The sequence below is a fragment of the Grampus griseus genome (genome assembly GCF_964374135.1).
Source record: "Grampus griseus genome assembly, chromosome: 3".
NCBI lineage: Eukaryota > Metazoa > Chordata > Mammalia > Artiodactyla > Delphinidae > Grampus > Grampus griseus.
In genome coordinates, this window is record NC_139019.1 from 93925012 (window position 1) to 93945545 (window position 20534).

The 20534-nt window shown below is 41.9% G+C and overlaps 1 long non-coding RNA gene and 1 pseudogene across 3 annotated transcripts in view; one reads left to right on the forward strand and one right to left on the reverse strand.

Moving 5' to 3' along the window:
• The window catches only part of LOC309820985, a 91695-nt gene that overhangs the window by 62904 nt on the left and 8257 nt on the right, over positions 1–20534 (reverse strand). For both annotated transcript variants that reach the window (XR_014296562.1, XR_014296563.1), the window contains exon 2: positions 14955–15017. This is a non-coding gene — a long non-coding RNA (uncharacterized lncRNA). The remainder of the gene's footprint in view (positions 1–14954; positions 15018–20534) is intronic.
• On the forward strand, positions 15904–16557 carry LOC309820984 (GTP:AMP phosphotransferase AK3, mitochondrial-like; annotated as a pseudogene). Its single transcript has one exon. The product of its transcript is annotated as a GTP:AMP phosphotransferase AK3, mitochondrial-like (transcript).

Here is a 20534-nt window from a genome sequence, read left to right on the forward strand (position 1 = left end):
TTAATTCCTCAGTTAGCCCACTACATATTGCTCAGCTCCAGCAGCAAAATGAACTCAGCGGTGCCGTGAGTCAGAGACCCTTCATGAAGCTGTTTGAAATCCCCTGAGGAAAACAAGAGAGTCAATAAATATCATCATGTTATGTGTCCATGCTGCTTCTCCTGCAGATGAAATCAGCGGTGTGTAGCTTGAATCTTACCATAATTCCATCAGCACTGTGCTGGATCTGGAAGGCGGGGCCTTCAGCTCCAGAACTGCCGTCAGCAGACACCCCTCATCCACTGGCACCATCAGAGATTTCTCAGCTGCAGAAAGCCACTTTGCCCAAGGTCATGTCCTTCCCAGAGGAAGCCTACAATCAGTCACTGATGGAGGAAGGGTTGTTTACAAAGGCCCAGCCACACTGGCCCAAACTGGGACAACTCTGACAGGCTGTTTCAGATCCAGAGCTCTCCATGGGGTTGACAGAGGCTGTGGACCTGCACGGCCACTCAACTTCTCCCTCTGATCCACCTTCCCTCTCCCACGGGTGTTGATCCCAGGAATGGGATCTAATAAACATCCTTCACACTACACTCCACCTCAGAGTCTACCTACCAAAGAACCCAGCTTGTAACAACATCTACACAAACTATTATAAAACAAAAGTTATTATATTAAGTGGAAGGGCCTTACATTTATTGTCTATAAAATCTTCGAAGCTAGGGCTTCCCTGATGGTGCAGTGGTTGAGAGTCCGCCTGCCGATGCAGGGGACATGGGTTCGTGCCTCCGTCTGGGAAGATCCCACATGCCGTGGAGCAGCTGGGCCCGTGAGCCATGGCCGCTGAGCCTGCGCATCTGGAGCCTGTGCTCCACAACGGGAGAGGCCACAACAGTGAGAGGCCCGCGTACCGCGAAAAAAAAAAAAAAATCTTGGAAGCTAGACTAGAGTTAACTGAGAATTTGTGTTTCCTCTTTTGATGGTGTCAATATTAGCAAGAATGACTGCTTACTATTTGAAATAAGGTACAACTTATTTATCAACCCATTTTTCTTCTATGGGACGTTCATCTGTGGATAAAACTATTTGGATCTACTTTACTTTTACTTGGTAGGTGTAAAAGACTGCAAAAATGATTACAATTCTTCCCCTTCCCGTACCTGAGCCTTTAGCAACGTGACTGCAACCTTTCCCATCAACAGGCAGGCTAGCCCTTGAATCCGGAGTACCCCTGTGACTTGCTTTGACTAATAGAATGTGGTGGAAATGATGCTGTGCAGTTCCAAGGCAGTCCCTTGAAGAGACCTTGAACAATTCTGCTCTCTCTCAGATCCCTATCCAGACACCATGTGAAGAAGCCTAAGTTAGCCAGCTGGAAGGTAAGGAGACCATGTAAAGCAGTGACAAGCTGACCAACCTGGAACCACCCTACAGTTCCCAGCCAACCCAGCAGACTCACGACTGAGCCTTCCCAGACCGGAAGAACTGCCCAGCAAAGCTCAGTCCAAAGTGCTGATCCACAAAATTGTTAGCCACACAAACTGCTATTGGTTTAACCCACAACCATGGAGGCAGTTTGTTATGCGGCAAAAGCTATCTGATAAAATAGAGTAGCTAGTGGTTATCTCCAAAATTGATTCTGGAAAATGAACTTTTAGGCATATTGGTCCATTTCCAAAAAACCTGACAACCAACATCACTGTTTTTCTCTCCCATCTCCCTTTGTCCTTCTTCCAAGAAAGGGATTTGAGTCAATGATATTGAGTAGATGGGACGAGATACAGGAAAAATTCTATATGGGTGCAGTTAAGATTTCACTTTACAAATCGCTCAAGAAAAGACTGCATAGTCTAAGAAATGAACTTTCAACCAATTATATAGGAACAGATTTGTGGTTAGGTTGGATGTTTGAGAACCATGATTCTGAAAGTCCTTATGTAGGCTGCTGTCTAATGTTCCTCTGTCCTATGGACAGAAAAGTGGGGAATTGTAACAGACTCCCTTAGAGAACCTTTAGGAACCTGCAGCTTCCCTTGCCTGCTACGGATTACAGCAAGTATAGAAAGAAAGAATATCTCTACTCTTCCAGTAATAGAATAAACAGTCTTAGAGCTTTTTTTAAAAAAAAAAATTATTTCAGAGTTTGACATTGTATTGTTTCTATATCTAGTACAAAAAGTTTGCTGGCGCTGCAGCCATTTCCTAGAAAAACGTCTCGCTGGTCTCTGGCCCAGGTCCTGACATAAACCTGGGTCTCTTTCTGATGCTGTGATCGTCCAGATAAATTTGCACCGAGCAGCTGTTTCCAACTGCTGCCTTGACGCAGAGCGAGGGGTGCACTCCTCTGATACCTGGTGCTCGTGGTGGTTTGCTGAGTCATAGTTAAGACTTCAGAAATCAGACTCTCTTTACCTCAATCTCCAAAGCAAAATTTCCTACAAATTCAATGTTAGTTCATATAGGAACTTTAAATCTCTGAAAAGCCCTTCACTTTCTGATACTCTTTATTTCTCCAACCTTAACACTTAGGATGCATCTGCATTAATGCAGCCACTTCCTGCTACCAGCAGCCAGAAGAAGAAGCTAAAAGAGATAGAGCGTTTACATGCCTGGGAGGTGGTAGCCACCTGTTGACTCACCGTGTGGGCACTCAGGACCTTCCGCGTGGGCAGCTGGCCCTGGGCAGATGTACGTGATTAGTGTGTATGCGCTAGCAAGGTACCCAGAAGGTCCTATGAGCAGGTCCCATTAAATCTTCCTAAATTAGGGCCCTGACCTCTCAATAACCTCTTTATATTTGTATGAGTCCAGCTGCACAGTCACACTGTCATTTTTATGACAGGGTTTTTGCTTAGAGAAAGATAAGGACATGAATGACAGTGGCCTCACATTCATCAGCAGCTAGAATGTTAGGAAGAACTGAAACCTGTGGTTTCTCTTCCTAACAAACTCCCTTTAGGTATTTTCTACCCCACTCGGTCCATGCACATACACTCATTCACAAATACAGGGCTGTCGGTGTTGGCGGGGGGGTGGGGGGTGGGGAGCGCTGCGGACATGGGTGTGGGTACATTCGTGTGACATAGTCTCCCTCCTTTCCTTTACAGGGAGGTAAAATCTGATCAAGATGAACATCTAGTGTGGTCTTCAAGGAGAAAGCTTCAGGATAGCCCAAGGCATGTGGGCGTGTTTGTGTCTGTGTATAAGGTGGAAGGGGAACCCCGTCAGCTTTACCTGTGGGCTAAGGTGACAATGGAGAACGAAGACATGCATCCTCCTAACTCCTCTGAAACAGTTCCTCATGGGACCCCTCCAGCTAATGAATGTGCAAGTATCTAGTGAGCTCGTAAGACCACGTCTGTTACTTAAAGAACTGCTAACAATGTCAGGGGACACTTCATAATCATGTTATGCATTTCTGAGCTTTGTTTGTTACATGTTTTAAAGTAAAACATAAAGTTTCTACAATTATAACTTTTAAACAGATGTTCAGTATTTTGAAGCTAATAAAGGCTGGACGAGTGCTTATAAGAATTCTATGCATTTCTAGGTGTCTTACAGCAGGAAAATAATCCTGTGCAGTTGGAGCATGTAGGTCCTTAAACAAAGGTTTTAAGTTTTAAGAAGTGTAAAAAAACAGATGAACTATATGTAAGAACTGTTTATGAAAGATTAAACGTCAAAGAGAGCATGAAACAAAACTACACAAATGAAGAGAGAAAAGGAAGATGAATTCAGTAAGAAGAATGCAAAAATAAGAGTTCAGTAGAAAGGATGGTTAAAAACGTGTAGAATAAATATAAGACTTATGAAAACAATCTTGGGCTGAAATTAAAAAGAGAAACCCAAGAGTAAGTAAACAGGAGTACTGCAAAGTAAGGCTTTGGGGACAAGAGTTAAATACAATAATATTTTATTAGTAAACACTAACGTTTTCTCAAAGAGTATATGTAATTCTGGGAAGAGCTATACTGAATGCACAGAATTCTCAAGGTGTCTAGTCACCTGTGTAAGCATATGTGTTGTAGCAGCAGCTGCTGGGGTCACCATCTTTGACTGGCTTAGTCACTGGCCGGTCAGGAACCTCAGTACAGAGGGCCTAGTCACTGCTTAATTGGCTATGGCTGTGTTTAAACACTTTGTTCTCATGTTGTTACAATAACAAAAATAATAGCAACTGTTTAAATATATTTTTCATACCTAAGCTTTATTGAGAGCTTACTATTCTCTAGGCCCTGTTCCAACCTCTTCACAGTAATATGGCATTGATCCTACTAGAACTATATTATCCTAATCTACAAACAAGGGATCTGAGACAGAGTTACTAGTCTCAAACTCAGATTAGCCTTTACCACTCTTCAAATGTCAGAGCTAAATTGATGGAGTAACATGAAGCGTAAAACTGCACCAAAGGCCTGGGATGCTCAATGCCAGAGCTTTGCGGCTTGTTCCCGAACCACACTGGGCCATGCAGCACTGCAGTTTTCTACATCCATCTCCACTATTTCCAAAGGGAGCCTGTGAGGTGCCTCACAATCACCTGAGCCCTGGACATAGAGCTGGAGTCGCACAGGTTTATGGCCAACAGTAGGCACTATCTTTAATCCAAGCTAGCTAAGGAACTGAATGACCTTGTTTACTGAAACATCTCATTAACTGCGCAAAGCAGTACAATGGCTAAGAACAAAAGAGGGGCTGCTGTAGAGTCGGGCCTAGGTTCAAATCTAAGTCTACCACTTACAAGTAAGATTATGGGCAAGTCATTTACCACCTTTAAGCTTCTGTTTCCTCCTACACTGCAAAAAGATAAACAGAATTAGGTTTTACCTGCAGTATGAAGAATTTAAGTGCAAAATCCATAGACTCAGGTTTCCTAGAGTCAGCATTTCTAACACCTAGAAGGGTTTGCCAGGAAGGTTATAGAATTCCCTTTTCCATGAACCTTCAAAACTGTGACACAGCCTCATGAGTCAGAGGAGTTTCAATGAGACCTTCCCCCCTTCGGAGGGCAGTACTGGTGGTCTGTGAAGAAGCCACAGGTGGTCCCTCTGGTCTCTTCATATCAGTATTAATGATTGTCTTTTGCTTTTAACCTAGTTGCTTGACAAAAGATAATTTTTACCTAATGTAATCACCGTCTCGTTTGCCCACATTCCAAGCTTTATTAAAATAGATTAGAAAATGAAGATATTTCTGTTTGAAAATTATCAGCCACGTCTGTTTCAAGATAGCAGAGAGCCCCCAAACTTAAGATGTGTCTGACACTCTTTATCAGTGAGCCAAAATGTATCAAAACCAATTACTTCCAAGCATCAATGAAATAAATAAGCAGAGAGACAGATGTAAAATGAGGAATGGTTACATTAAACAAAGAACTTAATCATCTTTTGTGCCTGAGCATTAAATTTGATTAACTTACGTCTAGTCTATTTTTTGTGGTAGGCAGAAAATAGAGAGAAAGATGGGTAAACAAACATAGAATGTACAATCATGGGTTTTAGGCACCTGTGATGAGAGAGTCTGCCTGAGTGAATGAATGAGTTAGACAGCTGCCAGTTCCACTTGGAGACATCGCTAGAGAAAGTCAGCTCAGTGTTTCTGCTCCAGGGCACACCAGACCCAGGAAAGAGTTGCCTAACAGTACAGAAGTAGATACAGATTCATTTCATCTATGGCGAGGGCCCACCACACGACCTCCGGAACGTGTCACACTACCTGAAACTGCCTGTAACGGAGGAATGTTCCATACGAGCAAGTGAGCAACTCTGAAAATTCATTCCATTATTCCACAATGATCGTGTCCTACACATGCAAGTCTTGGGCCGTGCTGGGGATACGATGGTGAACAAGACCTAATCCTTGCTCTCAGGACACTTAAGGTTAAAAAACACAATTACAGAAGAAGTCACAATCAAGTATAATGAGAATCATGATAGGGGAAGTAGAAGAGGGGTATGATAGGAACCCTAACGTAGTCTAGGGGTCTTGCTAAAAAGAAATAAAGCCAGACACCAGTTAAAGGTAGTAAAGGCAGATTTTATTCAGTAACTACTGCAGTAGGGGAAAGAGACTTCAGTAAAAAAACTGAGCTCAATTCCAAAGCCGATATAGACAGATAAGGGTTCACAGCCAACAAGCAGAGTGAGGGGGGTCAGTGGATGGAAAATTACTAAGAGGACACTTCAAGGGTTAGGGATTCTTGCTAAATTGGCCTAACAGGAGTTTTGCTAAAGGCAGGCCAGGGACTTAGACATCAAGGGTGGGGGATGAGGAACTTGATGAGATATCAAAGGTGGTCAGACATCAAGGAAGGGGGGATTCTCACTAATCTGTCTTAGCAGGATTCTTGCGAAAACTGGCCTCAGCAGGCTAAGGACAGGGCCCAAGGACAAGGTCTAGTCAAAAAAAGGGCTCAGAGGAGGCTGTCTAAAGTTTGGTCAAGAAGAAAGTCTTTGTCAGAGTTCTTGTTGCACAGAAAGGAGTATTTCAGCTACAAACTGAAAGCTCACTAAAGTTGGATTAGGGCATATCCTTGGAAGAGAGAAGAGCATGTGTGAAGGCCTCAGAGTTCGGGGAGCACAATGCATTTGGGAAAGTGAAAGAAACTGGTTATGACTGGTCAATAAAGTTTGAGGCAAAGAGGGTAGGAAGTGAGACTAGAGGCATAAGCAACAAAGAGCTTTGGGGGTTTTGTAAATCTTGTTAGAAGCTCAGATTTTGTCCTACGGCCAATGGGGAAGACTGAGCTGGGGGAGTAATATGACTTGATTTCTCTAGCCTGCAGAGTGGAAGGAAGAGAGACTGGAGGGGGCAAGACTGGGGGCAGGGAGTCCAGCTGAGCACGTGCTGCAGTAATTTGGGTGTGAGTTAATATAACTTGGATGAGAGTGGTGGCATGGAGCTAGAGAGAAATAGAAGAATTAAGTTCTTTAGGAAATAAGAATAATAGGACTTCGGGCATGAGTTAATGGGAGAGAGAAAGGTAGGAGTCAAGAACAACTCCCAGGTTTCTGACTTTGGCAAGTGGATGGCTACTGAAGTTAGGAACGCTGGTGGAAGAACAGCTTGTGGGAAAAGGTTAGTTTGAAACATATTGAGTTTGAGTCATAAGACATTTGAGTTTGGAGCTCAGGTGTTGAAACCCTACTACCTTCAGTCCTATAGTGCCTTGCACTGTCTCTAGAGGGCTGATGGGGCCAATCTCACTGATTATCAGGTACTTGGTCTGAAGACTCACCTACACTGGGGAAGGTAGGAAGGTGGGAAGTCAGGAGACAGATGTTAGAGAAAGGGGTAGCCAGATAGAAAGAATAAGGAGAGGGACAGCCAGTAGAAAGAGAATGTAGGAAACATCAAAAAGGGTAATTAGCTCCTGTTTTCCCTCTCACCATTCTGGAAGCCACCTCAGCCCTGGCCCAGCTTCTAAGACCAAGGTTAGGAGGTATCTTTCACCTTCCACAAATTCACACACCATGGGGAGGATTAACAGTCTGCAGGAAACTTTTCCACAAATAATCCAATTTATAAAGTGATTTGGAGACAAATTACTGGTTAAGATTAAGATGCCTTCCCATATGCCTGCTTCAACCTGGATAGACCTCAGAAACATAAAGCTGAATGAAGAAAGCAAGTTGCACAATGAAACATAAATACGGAAAATCCTTTTATGGATACACACATATATGTAAAAACATGGTTAATTGTTACCTGAAGGGAAGGAGGAAGAAGAATGGGCTAACGAAGAAATACAAAGGAGACTTCAACCATATCTGTAACAATTTTTTTAAATCTATTTAAAATAAAGATCTGAAGCATATTTGGCAAAATGTTAACATTTGCTGAATCTGGGAGTCTGGCATACATATTTATTAAAATATCTCATTAAAATAGCTGTATGAAATCTTTCTTATGCAAGAATTCCAAATAATATAGGTAGATACTCTCCCTCCAGGAGGTAGAGCCTAACCCCATCCTTCCCAAGGGTAGGCTAGACTCAGTTCCTAAGGCTAGACATAGTAGGGGAAGGGATAAGTAATGACTGTACAGTGGAGAAACCTGGCAGACACTACCTTGGCCAAGCAAAAAGGTTTAGTATCACCAGAGATGTCAGGTGGTATCATGTACCCCTGATATCATGTGACAAGAAGAGCACTTTAACTCTTTGGTATCCTTTCCAGAAACTTATAATCATGTGAAAAACAAAAGACAAACCCATTCTATGGGATACCTTGCCAAGTACTCTCAAGACTGTCAAAGTCACAAAAAACAAGGAAAGATGAGGAAACTGTCGCAGACAAGAGACTGAGGAGATATGACAATTAAATGTAATGTGGTTGCCTGAACTGGAATCTGGAAGAGAAAGAGGACATTAATCCAAAAGGTGGTGAAATTCAAATAAAGTCTGGAGTTTAGTTAATACAATGTACCAAGGTTGGTTTCTCAGTTGCAACAAATGTATGGTGGTTATGTAAGATGTTAACAACAGGGGAAACTGGAGGATGAGGCATAGGAAAACTCTGTACTACTTAACGCAACTTTTCTGTAAATCTAACATTATTCCACCAAAAAAAGTTTATTTTTTAAAGAATGACTGTATGTCATCAAGAACCCTCCAACTCAAAATGAAGCCAATGAGGGCTTCCCTGGTGGCACAGTGGTTGAGAGTCCGCCTGCCGATGCAGGGAACATGGGTTCGAGCCCCGGTCCGGGAGGATCCCACATGCCGCGAAGCGGCTGGGCCCGTGAGCCATGGCCGCTGAGCCTGTGCGTCCGGAGCCTGTGCTCCACAGCAGGAGAGGCCACAACAGTGAGAGGCCTCCGTACAGGAAAAAAAAAAAAAAAAAAAAAAAATGAAGCCAATGAGAAATCACCTGTACCTTTGGGAGTCGCAGCACATTATGAAAGTACAGTGGTACCTTATTTCCCAACCCAAATCAAGAAGGGAGTGCACCATGGGGGTCAATTTTTCAGAAAACTGAAACTAACCCTTCAATCACAAAAAATATTACTTTCAGCAATTTTTTTTGATGGCAAGCCTTCAAAAGTAGATGTAAAGTTCCCTGCCCTCTGAGCAGAGAACAGTAAGTGTAACTGAATCCTTTCTGGGTTAATCAGGGTCACCGGTGTGAACGTCTGTTATTACATCATACCAAGCTTTCAGTTTTCTTTACTGAGTCATGGAATTGGAAATGCAGAGGCCATCTCTCCACACCTAAGAAATGACTAAGGAGAGGCCAAAAATGATGGATGTGGATTAAGAATGTGCCAGGTGTTTGCGTAACCACAGGTGAGCCAGCACGGAGTAGAAAGCATCTTCCACCCTCTTAAATAAGCAATTTAGCTGGAGAGCAGCTGATTTCCCCTTTCTGTGCCTTTTCATGGTTTGTAACACAATTTCTGTAGTTTGCTGAATGCAAAGCGTATCCTCTGGACAACTGAAGACCCCAATAATCCTTATTTATCTCATGCCAGGCCTGGGAGGCAGGTGAAGGGGCGGTAAACTCATTGATATTTTCAGGAGGGAGTTTAAATTGTGACCCTTTCCAGCTCTACTTAGGGAATATCTTCTTTATGATGTATACCATGGAGAATTATTTGGCTTCTATTACATGTAGGAGTGTCTAATAAAACCAAAGAAAGCAGTATGACATGAGTCTTGGTGACAGGTCGCCAGAGAAGCAGAGGAGGGGGATTAAAATCCTGACTTCCCACCAAGTCTTTTCTGTTATCCTCTTTCAGGGATGTACACCTGCCTGGGCTTTCTCCGTGGAAAGACCATGTCTCCCTGGAGCCCAACCATGGCCCACCTGCACCGCCCAGTCAAGAGATGGGCCCCTCCTCTGGAAAATGGATTTCACCCAGCTCTCTGTGCCAGCTTGTCATTCAGTCAACCCCCGAACCTTTCCTTACTCTTACATGAAGACAGGATTGCCAGTGCCTTCCTAGGGTATCCTTCCCTTGAATGACTTCTGCAACTAGAATGTAAACCCCTCAAGTACTGCAGGCTCTATTTCCTGCCTAAATCACCTTGTTCAACATCAGATTAGCTGAGTGCTTATGCAATAAATCTCTCCAAGTAACCAGATGAGGCACCAGGTGACAAGTGCCACGAAGAGGAGATATTTAAAGAGCAATGGGAGTGTTCAAGAAGCTTCCTATGCAATGTCCACTTTGACACTTCTTTGTTGGAGACAGGATTCGAGCTTCTGTCAGCATCACAGATATAAATAAGCTAGGCTGAGGCCAGAGGTTTGGACCTGAAACTGTCAGCTAACTAATCTGAAACAAAAGATATCTTAATGTCATACTCTGTCTCCCTGGCTCTAGGAAAGTATGCAAAGATCTGTACTCATTTAGGGCAGAGTTTCTCCCCTTCAGTACTATTCACGTTTGGGGCCTGATAATCCTTCGTTGTGGAGGGCTGTCCTGTGCAATGTAGGAAGTGTAGCTGCTAGAGTTAGCGAATTTAAACACAGCGTTCCCAGTTAAATTTGAATTTCAGATAACCAGCAAGTTTTTTTTAGTATATGTACATCCCACGCAATATTAATAGCATCTCTGGCCTCTATCCATCGGAGACCAGCGGCATTACCACCGTCCATCCCCAAGTTGTGACAACCTAAAATATTACCAGACATTGTTAAATGTCCCTTGGGGGGCAAAGCTGTCCCTGCTTGAGAACCACTAATTCAGGGTAACACATCAGAAGGCTACAGATCTGAACGTCTCTATCTTAGCTCCCAGAAATACTGTGTCTGGTAAAGTATCAGTGAATGAATTAGCCATGTGAGACATTCCTCAGCACGACTTACTGAAGTACTCATTTTGAAAACGTTACTTATTCTGCTTTTTAATGTCCCTTTGAGATCAGCTCCCTTTAGGTTTTCTTGTCAGATAGACTCTTGGCTCTCTTTCAGAATTAGCAGGCTCATTTTGATCAGATAATGTAAATTATGAAAACTACCATCTTTCCCTTTTTCCTTAACTGCTAGAAAGCTTAGAGGTAAATGTAATGCTTAGTTGCAGAAACCATCAAAGCTCATGTGGCTAAATATTTTCTTTTTTAAAACAAACATCTGCATAGCGGCTTTTATATGCCACGTATATTTTAAATGCTCTACGAATACTACCTTCTTGAAATCATTCTTTCACTATAACAACCTTATGGATAAGTACTATTATTATCCTCTCTTTGCAGGTAATAAACTGAGGTCATTTCTTTTTCATATTTCTATGAATTATTTCCTCCTCCTCCTCATCCTTATTTTATAAGCCCCTTCAGATTCTGTTTAAAAGTCAATGGGGCAGAAGTTATTGTACCACACACCTCCACCACCGCAGGTCCTCTCAGCCTCCCGTCTCTTGTTCCAAATACCACCATGGCTACCAGTTCCAACTACTTGCAGGTACACTTCTCAGAGCCCAGCCTCGTGCCCAGGCCACACCTCTCTCATCTCTCATCCTGGGCCTCCCTGTTCACACTGAGATGTGGGACACAAGGGATCTTGCCCCAGAGCCCAGAACTGTACAACCCATAATTGCAGAGGAATAAACCCCTTGTGGTCAAGGTGTTGCCAAACAGGAGCCGGAAACTGGTAGATAAATTCATTCTCTTTTTTTTCACTCCAGAAAGACTGAGATGCAGCTTTTCAGAGGCTGCTTCTTTAAGACAGAGCAACCAGGAGCACTGGGTGGCGACCAGCTCAGTTACGCCTGCTCCAATTTCTCTCCCTCCTTCCCTGCCTCACTCCTGTGTCTCTCAGGTCTCTGGCTTCTACTCCTTGGCATTGTACCTCCTAACAAGCAGCAGCAACATGTCATTGTCTGGCTCTGCTTTCTAAGGAATCAGATTAAGACAAGTATACATAATTATAAACAAAATCACACTGAATGGACGTTTACCTAGTTATTTCCATTAACTTCACTCACTAATATTTCTTGTGGTCCAGTTGGAATACAATCGTGGAACAACTATCCCTAGCAGGACTTTAAGGGCCTACGCCATCATCTTTACAGCTGAGGATACCAAGACCCAGAGAGGGAAGGGGATTGTTCAAGATCACATTCCCTGTTACTGGCGTGTGAATACAGTACAAACATTTATTTAGTGCCCACGGTGTCAAATTTCCATATAAATGATTGTACTCTGTGCTCGAACATTCGGTAATTAGTATTATTGTCCTCACTGTATGCACAAGAAACAGAGGGCCAGAAAAAGTGAAATGAAATGTTTAAGGTCACAACTTTAGCAAATGGAAGAATCAGGTTTACATCAAGCCTCCAAACTCCACATATCTAGTTCTTTCTCCAACTGTTTCCCAGAGATAGGGATGTAGGCCCTGGCTGTCCTGGGAACTGGGTGGAAAATCATGATGGACCTTGCAGGAAAACAGGCTTTCAACTCAAGTCCGAGCCCTGCCACTTAATAGCTTTGTGACCTTAAGTTACTTCATTTTTCTGAGCCTTGATTTTTAATTCCGAAAATGGAGATCCTAACATCTATTCAGAGTGTGGCTATGAAGAGGAAATGAGATAACATATGTAAATCTCCCACCGCAGTGCCTGTACACAGTAAGTGCTTAATAAATGTTGGCCAGTATCAGTTCTGTGGAATCAAAGATGGCTCCCAAACACAATATTAGCTTCTCTTTTGTAAGTGCTTATTAAGGGTCACACATGGTGCTAAGCATTTCCTATAGAAGAAGGAATCACTTCTAACCATCCCAGCCTCAGAGAGGGAAGGAATCGATGAAGGGGAGTGTCTATTAGTCAGTCAAGTTTGCCCTCGTTGAACTTTGCCCTATCTGTGTAACAGTTTTAAAACAAATTTATAGCTTAGTTTTGTCCTAAGCAAGAACACTGTGAAGTATTAGGTTGGATGTGCTAGCTATATTTTTCTTATGCACATTAAAACATACATACTCTTTGTTATAATTTAAAAGTGTTATTATTTAACATACTCAAGAAAAAATATGAGATAGAACAAGATTAGCAAAAGGTTGATCACTGTTGAAACTAGAGTACATGGGGCTATACCACTACCTCTCTAATTTTAGGTATCTGTGAAATTTTCGTAATAAAATAGTTTTAAAAATAAAATAAAACACAATTATCAAACCTGGAGGTGGGGGAGGGGAATATTCTTTCACAGAGACCTAAACTTATCTCACATTCTCCAGAGAAGCAACTGTCACACCTTGGGAAACACTGGTCCATAATACCCGTGAGAAGGTCATGGCACAGGGACAGACACTCAACCTTCTTTCTATCTCATAGGCTGCATCCTCTGTGCTTAGAACAACTGGTCACACAGATAAACGCCTGATTAAAGTTTGCTGAGTCAACGAATGAATGATTAGTACTATAAAAACCGGCATAATCTGATGAGCCCCTGCTGTTTTTCTTTTACTGCTATGCCATTTGGATTCCATTACTGTGAAAAATACCCAGAAAGTTTCCATAAACTTCCACAGTCACATCTGGTTGGCACTGGATGCGTTTTGCTAAATGAGATCAAATGTATTGTCTGATATTACTTGGCTACTACTAGTTTATATGTATTTGGTCAAAGAACCTCTTACCAGATGCTATTAAGAGTAAGTTTTAAAACCCTTTGTCACTTACCAGCAGGCCAACACCGACTGTGTCTGCTCTAAGCTGCTCTGGGACACATCCTCTCCCACTCACACCTATAGCCAAGTGAACCCTACCACACTTCACAGATACTCCTCTGAAATATTCTGTGATCAGAGTCTGGTACCAAATTAGATATCTCAGTTAAAGGCTGAACATACTAGAAGGCTAAATCTATCTAGTAGGATAGAAAGGCCTTGGCAGGATCACTTTTTATATATATAATTAGTTATCCTAAAAGACAGTCATAGTGTGCTGTTTTATTATGCAAAGCAGTTAGTATTATGCAAAATACTGTTTCAAGTTATAACATGATTTTTTTTTCCTTTGCTGGAAGATATGAGCTAAATTTCTATTAAATATCCATATACCTTTTGAAACACCTTATGTATTCAGTGTAACTCTTTTGAATATAGCAACAATAAAAGAGATTATATGACTAACTTAAATATCTAAAATAGCAAAAACTATTTTTTCTTTAAGTCTGAGAAATTAGAGCAGCAGTTCTACTTTGCTACCATAAAATAAAAATACAGAAATTAGGTTTCCAATCCCAAAATCTTTTTTCTGGAAATAGCTTCCTCTCTTGCTCATAGAATGAGAACAAGCCATCACATCATTTTTATGGATTTTTTCGGAAATGAAGTGGCTCAAGAATGGTTAGAGGGACTTCCCTGGTGGAGCTGTGGTTAAGAATCTGCCTGCCAACGCAGGGGACACGGGTTGGAGCCCTGGTCCGGGAAGACCCCACATGCCGCGGAGCAGCTAAGCCCATGTGGCACAACTACTAAGCCTGCACTCTAGAGCCCGCAAGCCACAACTACTGAGCCCACGGGCCACAATTTCTGAAGCCTGCGTGCCTAGAGCCCGTGCTCCGCAACAAGAGAAGCCACTGCAATGAGAAACCTGCACACCACAATGAAGAGTAGCCCCCGCTCGCCACAACTAGAGAAAAGCCCGCATGCAGCAACGAAGACCCAACGCAGCCAAAAATAAATAAATAAATATTTATTTATTTATTTTTAAAAAATGGTTAGAGAAGGAAGCGGATGCAAAGTTGATGGCTCAGCAGCCTCTAATTAGAGTAGCGCCATATGATGCGCAGTCTGATACTGTATTAAGCCAGTGCACTTGGACCATCTGAGACAAAGCTGAGGATCTGTTTCACATCTTATTGAGTAAACCAAACCCTAAGTATTTTTCCAGGGAAGTGATTAGAAGGTAATTGTCACTTTAAAAATTCTACATGGAAATAAACTGCAAATGGTCCATAAACAAATGAAAAGATGCTCAATCTCACTTATATTGAAGAAATTAAAATTAAAATAGTACTTTCTCACCTCTTTGTTGGTCTATTGACATAGCCTTCTAACTGCTCTCCTTCTTGAAGATGGAACAATCATCTAAAAACAAAAATCAAGTCATGTCCTTCCACTGCTTGAAACCCAGCTTTCCAGTTCACTTAATAGTTATATTTAAACATAAATTACATCTTTCTTTAACCTAAATTGTATCATTCTGCAACTTTTTGCATTTACAATGTCTTAGAAATCTTTTCATGTTAACAGAGACCTGTCTTTTTAGCTGCTGCATTAATATTCCATAGTATGGCTTAAGGTTCACTTAGCTATTCTCGAATTAATGAACAGATAAATTGTTAATAGTTTTTTGCTGTTATAAATAAGGCTGAAATGAACATCCTATACCCTTCTTGTCACTTGAGAGTGCTTTTCCAAGGAAGATACTGAGAAGGAATTTTTTTAAAAAATGGCCACTGCCAAGTTGCCTTCCAAACCAGCTGTGGGGGCACCCCACCAGCAGGAGTGTGAGAGACCTACTTACACCTTTGCCAACATTTGCTTCTAGATGTTCTGAACTGTTCCGCTGTCTAGTTCCGTGACTTGTATCATTCTTTAATTCCAGAAATTCTTGTCTTTAATAATCTCTTTAAGTACTGTATCCCTCCCTCCTCTCCTTTTCCTCCTGTGAAAGGTGGAACTTTTGAATCTACACGTTGTTTCTTCATTTTCCTTTCATACCTCCCATCTCTTCCGCCCTTCACACTGCATTGTGGGAGAATTCCTTGACTCAGTCTTACAACTCACGCATACGCTCTTCTTCCGTAGCGTCCGTCCGTTTCCACGTGGGTTACGCCCTCTCGCCCTCTGCGCTTCTTCGTGGCTCCACCCCCGACGTCAGGCCGCCGAGACTGGGAGCGAGCGCGCAGGCGCAGCTGGCTTCCAACCAGAAGCCCAGTTGATGGCTTGGCCCTGGCCTCACTCAGCAGCCATGGGAGCGTCAAGGCAGTTGCAGCGCGCTCCATGATCATGGGCACCCCGGGCTCCAGCAAGAGCACCCTGGCGCTGCGCATCATCAAACACTTCCAGCTGAAGAAGTTCTCCAGTGGGGACGTGCTCCGAGACAACATGCTGAGGGACACAGAAATTGGTGTGCTGGCCAAGGGGAATGTCCCAGGGGAAGCTCATCCCAGACGACCTCATGACTCGGCTGATCCTCCAGGAGCTGAAAAATTTCACCCAGTATAACTGGCTGTTGTGTGGTTTCCCCAAGACACTCACACAGGCTGAAGCCCTGGATAGAGTTTATCAGGTACACCTGGTGATGAACCTGAACGTGCCCTTTGAGATCATCCGGCAACGCCTCACGGCTCGCTGGATTCATCCAGCCAGTGGCCGCGGCTACAACCTCGAATTTAACCCTCCCAAAGCAGTCGACGTGGATGATGTGACTGGAGAGCCTCTCATTCAGCGTGTGGATGATAAACCAGAATCACTTATCAAGAGAATGAAGGTTTACTAAGACCAAACAAAACTGGTCCTGGAATATTACGAGAAAAAGGGAGTGTTGGAAACATTTTCTGGAACAGAAACCAATCAGATCTGGGCCTGTATGCATGGTTTCCTGCAAACAAAAGTCCCATAGAGACCCCAAAAAACTCAATTACCCCACGAGGAAAAATCCTTGTGATTAGCAAGATGAGCAGAACTCTTCCTTTCTTCACATGGAGTTAGTTCCTTGTTCTAAGACCCCACCATGAATGAATTCTTTGAAAATATTATTTTCACTTCTGTGGATTTTATTCGGGATACTAAGGATATGACAAATGAGTCTGATAGTAAGATTTGTCTTTTGGGGACTTCCCTGGTGGCGCAGTGGTTAAGAATCCGCCTGCCAATACAGGGGACACGGGTTCGAGCCCTGGTCCGGGAAGATCCCACATGCCATGGAGTAACTAAGCCCATGCGCCACAACTACTGAGCCCAAGTGCCACAATGACTGAAGCCCACGGGCCTAGAGCCTGTGCTCTGCAACAAGAGAAGGCACTACAAGAAGAAGCCTACACACCTCAACAAAGAGTAGCCCCCGCCTTTGCAACTAGAGAAAGCCTGCACGCAGCAATGAAGACCCAACACAGCCAAAAATAATTAATTTAAAAAAAGATTTTTTTTTTGAAATTGTCTAGTGTGTTTTATCCAGCTGTCTTCTATGAGTGTGCAATTCAGAAACATTAAAAATGTCTAAACTTTAAAAAATTCTTATAGACCAAAAGTACAAGAGCAACTGGTAGTAATCTAACTTGTGTTCAGTAAGAATAAGTGGTAAGGTTTCATATTTTTCTGGAAAAGTAAAAAATTAACATTATACTAATTTGCAGAAAGTATTTCATCAGAAGCTTTTGTGTAGCCAGATACCAAAAAAGACATTTCTAGCACAGGGGATGTGGTTTTGTGAGATGCTTACCTCTATAAAATTCCAGATAAAAATAACTGGATTTACCAATCCACTGCAGAATGCGAGTTTACTGATGTCTTTAAGAAACCTATAAGGAGGCCGTATGAGCTATATTACTTTTGTTGTTAAACATACCTTCAGTTTACTCAGAATTTTCAATTTGCTATAAAAAAAATTTAGGAAAATATTACTTCGATATGATTTTTTTTCCTTTGAAAAAAAGGAAAAAGTGTTCACTGAGGGATATAACATGTTAGAAACTGACATTGTAAGTTCTTGTACAAGCACCAAAATTGAATGCATTTTCTTTAATGGAAAATGTAATTGACATCTTATGTTTTCAGATGTTACTCAAGTTAAGAAACGTGTTTTAGGGGACTTCCCTGGCAGCACAATGGTTAACACTGTGCGCTTCCCCTGCTGGGGGCATTGGTTCAATCCCTGGTTGGGGAACTAAGATCCCACATCCCACATCCCATGCAGCCAAAAAAAAAGTGTTTTAGGATCTACTTGACAGTTCTCTTTTTGATCTCTATGCCTTGGTGAGTAACAAAGTATTTTAAAAAGAAGAATGAATAGAAGAAAACTTGTGATACTGCATAAAATAAAATACTGTATCATTAGGAAATAGAAATAGATCAAGCATGCCTGGTGGGAAATTTCCTTGACAGAAATAACCATCATAATTAGAAAACAGATGTGGCAATAGAAAGGCTTTATATGACAGGACCAGGAAAGTAATTGAATTTGCTGAAGGTAGAGTTCTTTATTCCTGATCAAAGAAGTTGATACCTGCTGGCGTTCGCTGACATCCTATCTTAAGGGGAAAAAATCTTGCCAGTGTGTGTAATCTGAGAATGAGTGCTTATGTACTGTGCCCTGGAGTAGTGGGGCAGTATGAGAAATGGAGGAGAAACCAGACTATATCTTAAATGGTATATTTATTTTTATTTTAGTTGGTGCTAAATCAAATGAAACAAGTCCTTGTACAAGCTACTACTAACTGCCTTTGAAAAATTCAGCCCATCTTACTCCAGGCACTTCAAATACAAATACCAGCAAGTGTTTCTTACGTATTTGAGGGGAAAACTTATTTTTCTTTCTTTTGATTTTATTTTTCATTCATTGTCAATTTTTCAATATGGACCAAGCCTTTTAAAAAGAATTACAGCAAACATTTCATTCTTTAAAATACTTTCTATAATGTCTTATTTGAATATTGTTATACGCTTTCCAAAAAGTAAACTACTAAACTTACGAACTATCACTAGTCACTAGGTTATAAGACATCATCAGTCTTTAATAAAATTAAATTTCAGGAAAAATATCAGTTTCATCTGCTTATTCAGTTTTTTATTATAAGGACCAAATTTTAATCTCCATGACCTCCAGTTGATTTATTTGCGACTGCTCTATCCTCACACATCTATCAGAAAAATCAACTTATCCTTATTCTTAATTCCTGCTTTGCTTGCTCTATCATTTATCTTGCTTGGGCGTTGTTAGTTCATCCATCTTGTTGAGTTTGTAATCTTTTGTAGCGTTGGTCTTCTTCATATGTGTGGTGATCTTGTCTCTGTAATCTATATGGTTGAGATTCTCCATTAAATTGCATTGTCTGTCAATGAGTAGTCAACTTCTTGGGGAGATTGCTGTTCTAAATTGTCCTCTGGCCTTTTCTCAGGGACAGTGAAGAAGGAAAAGCCACTGGGTGAGATTTCTCTGGGGTGTTCAGGTCTGGTGCCCAATTTCCCTCCTCATGACACAGAGCCATATCCATCTAATATGGGCTCCCTGGCCATGACTCCTACCTGGAGGCTGACACTTTGTCACTGCCGTTTGGCTCAAGAGCAGATGGAAAGGCATCAGTAGAGGATGAACTGATGGCCCCTCCTGCAGCAGTGCCCCAAGGACCGAAGTGTTGATTGTCCTTGTTACCCTCCTGCTTCGGGTGTCTGCCACCTTGCGGATGGAGTCTTGGTGCTCCTTCACCTTTTTGGCACTAGTCTTCTGTACACATTTTAGATTGGGCTCTGCGTTTTTGCATCAATCCAGTGTACATCCCATACTTTAGGATTTATCCTGGTTTCTGGTTCACTGAAAGTTTCACTTCTGACTTAGGATCATCAGTTAAGGGCCTTGCTGCAGGGATGAAGATGCTGGACGATATACTTAGTCCACCACCCTGAAATGGAACCACATTTCCTTGTCCACCCTCAAAATTCATAAGTCGTCAGGCCTAGAGCTATGGCTTTCAACTCTGGCTGCACATTAGAATCAGCTGGGAGCTTTAAGACAGAACATTGACACCCTGGATATTTTTATTTGGTTATCATGGGTGGAGGCCATGGTTATTGCTATGTTTGCTGTATTTTCAAAGCTCCCTGGCTTTTGTAAACCACTACCTTAAAGCAGCAGAGCTGACTTCCTCTGAGAGGGCAAGCCTTCTAAACAGTTTTCAACAGAGACTCAGAACCACCTGGCAGTCTCGCCGGCTGGAACATTCATCACAAAAGGCTCTGCCCTCCTTGTCATACTTTTTTCTCCCACACATGGAAATATTGAAGCAATGGATATTTTATCATTAGTCATCACCATGGATAACTAACACTTTTCATTTTAGCTGTTGTTTATCAAGTGCCACATCAAATGTCACTCTAGTTACTGATTTTTGAAAGCTTGCTTACGTAAATATCTTTTCCTGTGTGGCCAGTGGGTCGAGTTCTGATATCTCTATTGTATTTAAACTCAGCTGATGATGCTCATTTTTCAAGTATGCAGGTTGTGAAACCAACTTGCAATGAAATCATGATATATTTGTTTGATGTTTTCTAGTCTACAATAGCTTTTGTTTAGTTCTAACTAAAAATCTGGGAAAAAGCCAATTAAATGGATTCTGAAGATGAAGTAACCCAAAACAATGCATTTCTCTAAAAAACAGCTAAATTTTCTATTAATAATTGACATAAACTTACATAAACTGAAATGGGAACATGTTTATATGCAATTGTGGGATGTCCTTATTCTCCAATTAGGCCTATGATCATGGTCTTGTGAGATCCTTGCACATTTTTGGTGGTTGACCATCTAGACAGCTTTACAGTGATGCCTTCTCCAGCAAGGAATAGGAAAACACCAGGTATGCAGAATGAAATGCGTTTGAATAG